Source organism: Notechis scutatus, chromosome Z, assembly GCF_049901735.1.
Source record: "Notechis scutatus isolate UNSWTSFEM ecotype Mainland chromosome Z, rNotScu1.2, whole genome shotgun sequence".
Lineage (NCBI taxonomy): Eukaryota > Metazoa > Chordata > Lepidosauria > Squamata > Elapidae > Notechis > Notechis scutatus.
In genome coordinates this window covers 121,733,066-121,742,710 of record NC_142025.1, presented here as the reverse complement: position 1 = coordinate 121,742,710, position 9,645 = coordinate 121,733,066, and the positions used below count along the sequence as shown (strand labels likewise).

Below are 9,645 nucleotides of genomic sequence, written 5' to 3'. Positions count from 1 at the left end.
GCATCCAGTCCATCCCCTGCGCGGGGAAGACCTCCCCAGCAGTGAAAGGGTCCCTCCTCCCCTTACGTGTCTGGGGCCCGGCTTCTCCTGCCATCCCCGCCGCAGGATGCCGCCGCCGCCGCCGCCGGCCGCCCTGCCTGTCCGCCTGGGGTGAGCGCCACGGCGGGGTCCGGGCGGCCGCCGGGCGAGGGGGCGGCAGCGGGGTGGGCGCCGGGCAAGGGACGCTCTCTCGAGCCCCGCGGGAAGCGCGCCGGCCATGGCAGGACCGAGGCTGCCCCCAGCTGCAGGGATCCCGGCTCCCCGCCCCTTTTCTCTCCTCCTCCGCCGCACTCCGCTTCGCTTTCCCGCCGCCGCCGCCGCCGTTCCGAAGCCAAGGGGGCGTGGCTCCGCTTCTCCTTGTCGCCGCCCCCAGAGACTTCGCTTCCGATCCAAGATGGCGCCCGGTCTGAAAGGGCCCTATTCCAAAGCTGGGGCGAGGCTATAGAGTCCGCGCGGCCCAGAAGGGGGTCTTCCCGCCAAGGAGAGCGAGAGCGAGAGCGCACAGCCTTCCTACCCCTTCCTCATCTCCATCCTTTTGATCTCTTCTCGCCTCTGTTCCCGAGTCGTTTTGCAGGGTCAGAGATGTTATCTCGGCCAGGCCCCTTCCTGCTAATCTCGTATCTAGCATCAATGCAGCAGCTTATGCACCAAAGACAAATTCCTTGTGTGTCCAATCACACTTGGCCAATAAAGAATTCTCTTCTATTCTCTTCTTATTCTACTCCTATTCCTATTCTATTCTATTCTTCATTCCATTATTCTATTCTATTTTATTCTTATTCTATTCTTCATTCCATTCTATTCTTCATTCCATTATTCTATTCTATTCTATTCTTATTCTATTCCTATTCCATTCCTATTCTATTCTTATTCCTATTCTATTCTTATTCTATTCCTATTCTATTCTTATTCCTATTGTATTATATTCTATTCCTATTATATCCGTATTCTTATTTCTATTCCTATTATATCCTTATTCTTATTCCCATTTCTATTCCATCCCATCTCGCAAAGGTTTCTGGGAAACGTTCTTCTCCAGTGGGCCTAGCAGAGACTCCGAGGAAATGAAGGGGTTAACTGGGCTTCTTTTGAACCGGAGTCAATCAAACTTTCGGCCCCGCCTCCATATCCTGCGCATGCCCAGTCTCGGCCTCGGCCTTTTCCCTCAGCCGAGCCTCGCCGAAGAGAGCGCTGCGAAAGGACGACGCGGTTATTATTCCCCGGAGTTCGAAGTGGAAATCACAGCGAGGTCCCCGGCTCCGCGTGAGAAGGCTCCTGCGAAGGCCTAGCCGCCTTTATTCCGATCCTGTCGAGGTCCCTCCCCGAGCCACCCCGCAGGCCAGGGAGAAGGGGTAGGGAGCCACCGCCCGGGGGAAGCCTAGAGCGGCTGAGAGAGAAATAAAGCCGCGGCGGCAGCAAAAGGTTCCTCACAGGAACGAGCCTGCCATGTTCGGAGGCCCCGGAGGCTAAAATGGCGGACCCGGAACGGCAGGGCCGAGGGGGGAGGAGGACCAGAGTCCCCTGAAAATCTCCGCGGGGTTCAAGTCGGCCGCCAGAAGAGTCGCGGTGAGGCTGAAGGCGACAGCCCTCTCCTCCCAGGGAGCCTCGAAGGCCGCCGACAAAAAGGCCGCTGAGGTGGAAGTGGTGCCAAGGGGGAGGCGGAGACCCCCGCGGAGGAAACCGTTGGAGTTTCCCGCGCTTTTCCAGCCCAGCAACTCAGTCAGCCAATCGGCGCGAAGCACCAGAGTCCGCTGGGCTCTCAGGCCGGGTCGCCAGGTGGCGCCAGAGAGCAACTGTCTCTGCCCTCCGACCAGGCTTTTATGGCTCCTGATTCGAAGCCGCTGCCAGGAGAAGGGCAGCCACAGCCTAAGCTGAGTGTATGCTCTGAACGGGCAGAGGACACCCTCCGCAAGATGCACCAGGTGGCCTGGGCAATCAAAGCATTGACAGCTTCCTCTTCAACAGGGCCTCATTGATGTGGCTCCGCCAGATGCAAGCGAGGGTTCCTCTGGTGACCTTCGCTTCCACCAGGACATCGACAAAGTGATAGCGGCTACGGAAGTCTCAGCGGATGCCACCTTGAATGCAGCCCAGTTTGCTTCCAGGGCCATTGCCTCTTCGGTGGTGGCCCATCAACTACTGTGACTTCGCTATTGGGAGGCGGATACGAAGCATACATGGAAACTAGCCTCTGCTCCCTACAAGGCGGGCAAGCTGTTTGGAGAGGCCCTAGAGCGCCTTCTAGTGGAGACTAAGAACGGGAAAAAGGTCCTGCCTTCTCTCACATAGACGAGCTGGATCACATTTCTGTGGGCCTTCCTTTCGGCTCACAGACACGCAGTTTGATGCCCCTCAACCCCAGAGGGCATACACCCACAGACCAGACTGGGAATCGGATGGATCCGAGTTCAGGGGTAGAAACAGAGAATACTTCCAAGGCAAGCAACCATTCCAGGGCAGAGGCTGTCGCCCCTTTCGCTGTTTCAAGTGACGACAGATCCAACTCTCCCATTGGTGGGCTATTTGCCAATCAACCTGCCCACTGGAAATTGGTCAGGCCACCCTGCCTTGCCAGGCCATCCTCTTAACAGTCCCCTTCTGGCTCTTCCCCCTCCAGACTTCCAGCGCCCCTTCTATTTCTTCCACAAGGGGTATCCCACGACGCATTGAGGAGCCTCGCTGGATCTCAAGTGCCTGCCAAGCTGGCCCCTTCTCTTTTCTTGGTGTGCCATGGCTGCTTCTTTGACAGGCGTGGAAGAGGTAGCTGGACTAGCCCCCCTCCCTCTCCCACCAATGAATGGAGTCTTTCAGAGGGCCAAAGAAGAGGGGGGGGGGCAAATAATCCCTGTACTACTAAAGTGATCTTGTTTCAACAATTTTACCTTTAAAAATCTAAAACCATCCCTATCTATTGGACCGGATGGAATATGTGCCTACTTCTTAAAAAGCTACCCACTGCCATAGCCGAACCTCTAAGCATAATCTTTGAAAAATCTTTCAGGACCAGCTCTTTGCCAAAACTATGGTCACAAGCCACGGTCATCCCCATCTTCAAAAAGGGAGACCCCAGCCTAGTTGAAAATTACAGACCAATCTCCTTATGCTGCGTCACGTGTAAAGTCATGGAATCAATTATTAACCAATCTATTATCCTCCACTTAGAGACAAACAACCTACTCTCCAATAAACAATTTGGTTTCAGGAAAAAACTATCCTGCAATCTGCAACTCTTACACTGCAAAAACATATGGACTACACAACTCGATCAGGGCAAAGCAATAGACGCAATCTACATAGACTTCTGTAAAGCCTTTGATTCAGTGGTACACGACAAACTACTAAAACTAAAATCTTATGGTATCTCTGGACACCCGCATAACTGGATAGAAGCATTCCTGTCAAACAAAAGATAACAAATGGTCAAAATTGGGAGTGTCCTATCAAATTCTATACCTGTCAACTGGTGTCCCCCAAGGCAGTGTTTTAGGACCAACTCTCTTCATACTCTACATAAATGACCTTTGTGATCATATTAAGAGCAACTGCGTTCTCTTCGCTGACGATGTAAAGCTGTTCAACACCACCGACAATACTGCTACCCTTCAAAAGACCTCGACTATGTATCAGAATGGTCAAACAAATGGCAACTTCAAATCTCAACAAATAAATACTCTGTCTTACATATTGGCAAAAAAAAACAGAAAATAAAATACAGGCTGAATAGTCAAGACCTTGTTGATGATCCAAGCTCTGTAAAGGACCTTGGAATACTCATCTGTAATGATCTAAGTGCTAGAGCCCACTGTAACTACATAGCCAAAAAGGCATTAAGAGTTGTTAACCTAATCTTACGTAGCTTTTCTCTGGTAATATCACACTACTAACTAGAGCATACAAAACATTTGCTAGACCAATACTCGAATACAGCTCATCAGTCTGGAACCCACATTACGTATCTGATATTAGCACAGTTGAGAAAGTCCAGAGATATTTCACAAGAAGAGTTCTCCACTCCTACTTGTTGCAGAATACCTTACGTCACCAGACTTGAAATTCTAGACCTAGAAAACCTAGAACTACCCCGCCTTTGGTCCGATCTAAGTATAGTATATAAAATCATACATTGCAATGTCCTTCCTGTCAATGAATACTTCAGCTTCAATCATAACAATACAAGAGCACCAAACTTGATTGCAGGAAATACGACTTTAGTAACAGAGTGGTCAATGTCTGGAATACTCTTACCTGACTGTGGTTTCTTTCCCAAACCCCAAAACTTTAACCTTAGACATCACCCCGTTCCTAAAAGGCCTGTAGGGGTTGTGCATAAGTGCACCAATCGTTCCTACTGTCCCTGTCCTATTGGTTTTTTTCTTTTCTCACATATTCAAAACTATATTCTTATACCTGTATCTTGTAAGTGATTGACAAATATATATACATACATACATACATACATATATATATATATATATATATATGATGGCAGATGAGATTCTGCCGAAACGTTGCTACAACTTTAAAAGCACAATTACAATGACGTGGGAAAATACCCGAACAAAGCTGAATACCATACATACATACATACATACATGTGGATCTTTGGTTATTCGGGTTTTCTCCCGCGTAAAATTGGAAGTATCTAGGAGAAGTTTTGATGAAGTCTCATTCATCTTCAGGCTTGTGTCTTCAGCTTTGTGCTTCTCGGAGTAATGTGAGCTTGCAGCTGCTTCTTCCTTTTAACTGCTAGTGGGGTGTGACTTGATTGGGTGAGGGCTTGGCTGTGTTCTGATTGGGTGGGGCGGTGTTCTCATTGGTTGGGGGTTTGGCTGTGTTCTGCTTGGTAGTGGGGTTGGCTGTGTTCTGATTGGCTGGGGGTGTGTTCTGTTCAGGTGGGGGCTTGGTTGTGCTCAGGTTAGTCTTAGTTGCTGGGAGATTTGAGCTGGTGAGCTGTGATCCTGTTTGGCTTCGTGGTCGTGCCGCATCTTCATGGTGGGCGTCAGTTCGCTTCATGTATGGGTCGGAGGGGTTTGAAGCGGGTAGTGATGCAGCTGCGGCACGGCTTCTGGTCCGTGGTCGTGTCTCATCTTCTGTGTGTGTGTGAGTCTGCTTTCTAAGTGGAAGTGTGGTGGTAGCATCTTGTGTGGCCCTCGTGGGTGTGGGTCTGGTGTCGTTCTTCATGTTAGGTACTCGTTTGTTAATGAGGGCGGGTTTCCAAATGGCTGGTAGGCGGGAGGTATCATCTCGTTTATGATATCTCGTTTATGAAAGGAAGAAGCAGCTGCAAGCTCACATTACTCCGAGAAGCACAGAGCCGAAGACACAAGCCTGAAGATGATGAATGAGACTTCATCGAAACGTCGCCTAGATACTTCCAATTTTACGCGGGAGAAAACCCGAATAACCAAAGATCCACATACAAATACCCGCGAAAACCGCAGAAAACATATATATATATATATTCTTAAGTTTTCGTGGGTACTTACATGTATGGTATTTAGCTTTGTTCGGGTATTTTCCCACGTCATTATAGTTGTGCTTTTAAAGTTGTAGCAACGTTTCGGCAGAATCTCATCTGCCATCATCAGGCTTCTGTATTGGGTTTGTCTGTGAGTCAGACTTTCACAGCCGTTTCAGTTTTAAATTTGGGGCTAGCCTACTGCTGTGCCAGAATGGTTTTTTCTTCATCCTGATTGGTTGGGGGTCTTGGTCTGTGTTTATTGGTCTTGGAGTTTGCTGTGTTCTGCTTGATTGGTGTTTCTAATATCTTCTGTCTGTTTTGTGGTTCTTTTTGTGTCTGGATTGGCTGGCAACATTGTGTTCCTGTATTGGAGGCTTTTAGTGCAGCTTGGCTCCGAGTAAATGGACGGCTATCATTTATTAGGAAGCTAGGTTTCATCTGGGTGCCTGGTTGGGGTGTGTTTGAGCTGGAGGTATCGGGAAGGATCTGTTTGTGCCCAGGTGTTTTGCCTGGCTTGTGATGTGGAGATTTTTTTGTTTGTGAGTGCAGGCTTCCAAATAATTGACAGTCTGGTGGAATCATCTCTTCTATTCATGCTTTCAGGTCTTTTTCAATCTCTGTGGCTTCTCTGATGATTCTGTGGCTGGGGTTTTCTATAGTGGCTAGGGTTTTGGTGCCATTGAAGTCGATGCTATGACCTGTGGCTTTTATGTGTTGGACTAGTGAGGAAGTATGTTCCAGCTTTTTTACTGCATTTTTGTGTTCATCCAGGCGGGTACTTATTCTTCTATTGGTCTGTCCGATGTATGTGGCTGGGCATGATGCACAGGGGACTTCAGGTCAATTTTATCTTTGGGGTTTCTTAGGATGGCTGCTGCTATTTTCTGTCTGTTTTGAAGGCAGTCTTGATGTGATGCCTGTGTAGTATCTTACTGATTTTGTCTGTAGTACCTCTTATGTAGGGCAGGACAGCTGTTCCATAGGTCTGTTCATCTTCTAGGTCTCCATTATGTCTCAATGTGTTTTTGTGGATCAAGCCGGTGGTTTTGCTTTTGTGGAAGCCGTTGGCTGTTAGTACTTTAATCAGGGTGCCTAGTTCAGTCTTGAGGTGTGTCTTGTCTGCCAGACGTTTGGTTCTGGCGATTAGTGTTTTGGCCACGGAGTTTATCTGTGCTGGGTGGTGGTGGGATTGGGTGTTGAGGTAGCGGTTGGTGTGTGTTTTCTTCTGGTATACGGTGTGTCCTAGTGTGCCATCTTTTTTTTTTTGTAGATCAGTACATCTAGGAATGGTAGTTGTTTGTTTGTTTCCGTTTCCATGGTGAACTTGATTTTGGGGTGTGTGCTGTTTAGGTGGGTTAGGAAATTGTTTAGGTTTTCTTTTCCATGGGGCCAAATCACGAATGTGTCATTGATAGTTTGGGTTTGTGGGTGGCATTAGCCAGGGCTCTGGATTCGAATTCTTCCATGAACAGGTTTGCAATGACGGGTGACAGTGGTGATCCCACAGGGGCTCCTTCAATTTGCTTGTATCTTTGTCCTTTGTATATGAAATATGTGTTGGTTAAGCAGTGTTCTGCTAGTTCCACGAGGTGTTTAGCTGGTTGGTATTTATTTTTGATGATTTCAGGAGTCTCTTTTATCGGGACTTGAGTGAATAGTGAAACCACGTCGAAGCTTACAAGCAAATCTTCTTGCTCCATGTGTAGATCTCTGATCATTTCCAAGAAGTGGTATGAGTTTTGTACGTGTGAAGCTGCTGTTTCGGCATGGGGCTGTAGCTGTTTTGCTAAGTGTTTAGCTAGGTTTTATAGTGGTGCTCCTCTGAGCTGACTATGGGTCTGAGAGGTATGCCTTCTTCGTGTATTTTTGGGAGGCCGTATAGTTTGGTGCATCTGGAAGATTTTTCTCTTGGGATGATCGTCTGTTGGATCTCTTTGCTCATGTGGCTGGTTATAATTTTCTTCTTGGTTATTTTTTCCAGATATGTGGTTGGGTCTGTGCCACTGCCCTCTGATACCCCCCACTTCCTCAGACGCCTAAATAACCCCCAAAAGCCTTAGGTGGCCCGGTGGTCTTATACTTCACCCCACTCCCACCCCCACGCAAGAGCTGACTCCTGCAGTTTCCACCTGGGATCGGATTTCCCCCTTAATCGGCCCGAAATGCCCCTCCGCAGGCCTTTTCAACCCCCTCGGCTCCCATTGGGAAGCTCCACATTCGCACAAAAGCTGGCATGCGTGTCCGCGCACATGGAGGAGGCGGGGAGAGGAAGCCCCTTCCTCTCGGGAGGGTGGAGAAGCCCCTCTGTTCGCAACCAGGGGCTGAAAGAAACCCACGTGGGGCTGACCACCTGTACCTTACATTCTTTTTTCCCCCCTCCCCAAAAAATCTGCTTGGGTGGGGTGGGGGTTGTTAGACTAGATGAGCTCCAAAGTCCCTTCCAACTCTTGTTAATCTATAAAACATCTTATAAAGCCCAGCTGATGCGCTGCGTGGCTGCTCCCCACCTCATCCTCCGTGGCTCGAGACTCTCCGTCCGGCGGGCGCGACCCCCGAAACCCTTCCCCTCGTTAATCAGACCTCTTCCCGCTTATCTCCCCCCACCCCCAAAAAGCGCCCAGCTGATGGTCTGCGCGGCCTCTCCATCCCCCACCAGCTACGTTCCTCCCTGGGTTCCCAAGCCCCCTCCCCAAATGCCGCTCCCTCTTTCTGCTCTGCAAGAGAGCGGGCAGCGATGACGTCCCCCCTCCCCTCCCTTCGCCGATCGCCCCCCTCTCCGACCCGTTGCGCGCATTTCGCTCGCTGCCTCCCCTTTCCTGTGACTGGCGCAGCCTGGCTATTTTTAGCAGGCGAGGAGGCGGAGGGGTGGGGGCTCCCTGCGACGCCCACCGCCTCCCCGCCGCCCTTTCCCGCATCGCTGCGGCTCCTCTCCTGCCTCCCCGCCTTCGCGCACGTCCGAGCTTTGGAACCGCGCAAAAGAAAAAAAACAACAACCCTGGCGCAACCCCGCCCGCTTGGATGGAGTTGCCCCTCCCCCATTGCACAAGTGGAGAGAAAATTCGGGCAATCCCCCCTCGTGAAAAGAAGCGGGGGGTCACGGGTGGGCAAGGAGGGACCGCGCAGCTTGTGGTTTTACAGGATGAGGCGCAGCAGCTCCGCCAAAGCCGTTTAATCCAGCCAAACAAGGCCGTGGCATAATCGCTTGGTGTTCACCTCCCCACCGTCATAAAGGAGTCTGACGTCGTGTGGGATAGATAGATAAACAGAGTTGGAAGGGACCTTGGAGGTCATCTAGTCCAACCCCCATTACCCCATTAGACCCTCTGTTTCTGGGTGGTGGTGGTCTCTTCTGCACCCCACCCTTTTTTTCCCACCCCCACCCTCAACCCTGCCACGGGGGAGAAGGGAGGAGAAAAAAAGCTGATTCAACAATTAAATCTTTTTTTAATATTTACAATATCATTTTCCATTTCTTGCAAGGGTTTTTGTTGTTGTTTAAAAATGTGTACAGCGTCTCAGCTCCAGCCCAGCCTCCCCTCCTCCCTCCCCCACCGCACCCCTCTTGGGGGAGGGAAGGAGGGTGTGTGCAAACGACCCCCTCCTCCCTTACCCACCCACCCCCCACAAACACGCACCGGAACTTGCTTCATCCAGCCACCATCCAGGTCATAACAAACCAAACCGAAGATAAAAGCGGCGCCCTCCTCCATTTTTTCAATCGGTTGCTCGATTCAAATCCCAGCAGCTGGAGAGGGAGGAGAGTCCTCCCCCTCCCCACTTCACCGGGCTTGGGGGAGGGGGCTACAAAAGTCTCAAAGTTTGGGGTGGGGGTGCGGAGGCTCTGTTGAAAAAAAGGGGAGGGGGACATTTTGCAAGATTGTTCTTCAAAGTCAAGTGCAGGTTGCTTGAAAAAAATTGACCCCCTCCAAGTCTCATAAAAATAGATTTTTTCTCTCCATGGGGGGGAAGGGAGGGAGGGAGGGGGGAAAAGGGGGAGGGGGGCACCCAGCCGTCATGCCCAGAATGAAAAATGTCCACAGCAGACAAGGGGGAGGGGAAATGTGAGAGCCCCTCCCTCACGTTTCCGCAAAAGGCACCTCCCGACCAAGGTCATCCATCCGCTCCTTTTGCCTCGAAGAGACCCC

General features: G+C 50.4%; 1 pseudogene; it reads left to right on the top strand.

Annotated features, from left to right (window-relative positions):
* Window positions 1–1,071: 1,071 nt before the first annotated feature.
* Window positions 1,072–2,971, top strand: LOC148129204 (uncharacterized; annotated as a pseudogene).
* The last annotated feature ends 6,674 nt before the right edge of the window (window positions 2,972–9,645 follow it).